This window comes from Erinaceus europaeus, chromosome 3 (genome assembly GCF_950295315.1).
Source record: "Erinaceus europaeus chromosome 3, mEriEur2.1, whole genome shotgun sequence".
NCBI classification, from domain to species: Eukaryota; Metazoa; Chordata; class Mammalia; order Eulipotyphla; family Erinaceidae; genus Erinaceus; species Erinaceus europaeus.
Genome location: NC_080164.1, coordinates 139,076,539 through 139,078,550, shown reverse-complemented (window position 1 = coordinate 139,078,550; position 2,012 = coordinate 139,076,539). Strand labels below are relative to the sequence as shown.

Genomic DNA, 2,012 nt, shown 5'->3' with positions numbered 1-2,012 from the left:
TTTTTGAACCTGGCCTCCATTCCATTCGAGGAAGCCTCGGAGCTGTGGCCTTTTCATCTATTCCTCTGTCAGTCTCTCTAAGCTAAATTAGGTTTGGAGCATGAAAACAAAAATAAATAAACACAACAAAGCATAATCTACTCTCCAAGGTAGAAGACAACTTGTTGCAGCTTACAAATCTTGCCATTTAAAAAGAGAAATTATACTTTCCTATTTTATTTATTGCATAATTTCAAAGTCATCACTTTTAAATGAAGGCCAGTACAAGACTATGCCTAAGAATGTTCAGGAAATGTGAAAACTTATATGACAGTTGGAATAAATGATTCAATATATTCAATATTAATAGGGGCCAGGTGGTGGCACACCTGAGAGTGCACATGTTACCATGGGCAAGGACAGAGTTTCAAGCCCTTGGTCCCTAACCATAGGGGGAAAGCTTCACAAACGTGAAGTACTGATGTTGTCTGTCTTTATCAGTCCCTCTCTATCTCCCCCTTCCTCTCAATTTTTCTTTGTCTCTATCCAAAATATATAAATACATGTGCTCGCTTCGGCAGCACATATACTAAAATTGGAACAATACAGAGAAGATTAGCATGGCCCCTGCGCAAAATAAAAGTCAAGGTAAAGACATCACAGAATCAAAGCTACTCTTAAGGCAGTGAAGGCCAGATTTGAACTTGGTTTTGGGTTACAAACATGTCAACGCAGGCAGCCTCCCACGTGAGCCATCTTTTCAGCCCAGTCTGTTTTATAATTTACTGTTATACTATAAGCACTTCCGTATGTCCTTTTGTTTGGCAAACATACTATGATATCAGTGTTTAATAAATACAGTCTTGTGGTCCAAGAGGTGGCGCAGTGATAAGGATTGGGACTCTCAAGCATGAGGTCCTGGGTTTGATCCCCTGGCAGCACATGTGCCAGAGTGATGTCTGGTTCTTTCTCTCTCCTCCTCTTTCTCATTAATAAATAAATAAAATATTTTTTAAAAAAGTAAATAAATACAATCTTTTATTCATATGCCACAAAGTACTAAATTACCATTTTACTATATGAGTAATATTACAAATATTACCGTTTTACTATGTGTTTGTGTAATAGTACAAATAAATATAAAATATTTTTTTAAAAGACTCAATCTTGGTAGAGTTTTCTACAATATCTCTCTGTTATATAAGGTACAGAGGTCATGAAACATACCACCACAATACTGAAACAGATGATAGCCTATTGAGAAAACAATGATTTTATATAAAGAATTGATACTATATTGATAAACTACTTCACTATGCAAGATAACTAAAGGTTCTGGTAATTCTGGATTCATGACAATGAGATTTTTGTTTTCTTTGTGTCCTAGATAGTCACTTTACCACATATATTATAGTTTTATAAGTATATATATTTTACCATATTTTATTGATCGTAGCATGAATTAAAGAGTACTAACATGTTTTTGTGAAAAGCATGATTAAAAAGAAAACTTTTCCCTCACTTGGAACTGCATAAATATATTAATTATTTAAATCTGCCAGTTTTCTGGGGGGATTAAATACTTTCTACTTAACTTTATTTAGTCATGTTCATAAAGATATATATAATTTTAGTTATCAATATTCAGGTAGTAAACCACAAATCCAACTTTTCTAGATATTGCTGCCTGACAAAAGTTATTTTTATGTATTATCTATGTGATTTATTTCATTTCTTCCTGTGAGATTACTTGGACTGGAGAATTTGGATTCATATAACCAAACTCTTAAATTGTATGTATCAATTTACTCACAATTACCAATACTACCTTATTGGTTACTATTATTTATATACTTATTTACTAAAAGTATAGAAAACAGATCAGTGCTCAGTTCTAGCTTCTGGTGGTACCAGGGATTGAATTTAGGGCCTCTGAGTCTAGTAATGAAAACCTTTTTGCATCAATTGTTATTTAGTCTCCTCAGATACCAGATCATGTAAATCAAATAAAAACTGAAATAATAAATTACATA

The 2,012-nt window shown here is 33.2% G+C and overlaps 1 non-coding gene across 1 annotated transcript; it reads left to right on the top strand.

Annotated features, from left to right (window-relative positions):
* The first annotated feature begins 544 nt into the window (after positions 1-544).
* Positions 545-648, top strand: LOC132537866 (U6 spliceosomal RNA). The gene has a single exon (XR_009549289.1). It is a non-coding gene; the product is annotated as a U6 spliceosomal RNA (small nuclear RNA).
* Positions 649-2,012: the final 1,364 nt, after the last annotated feature.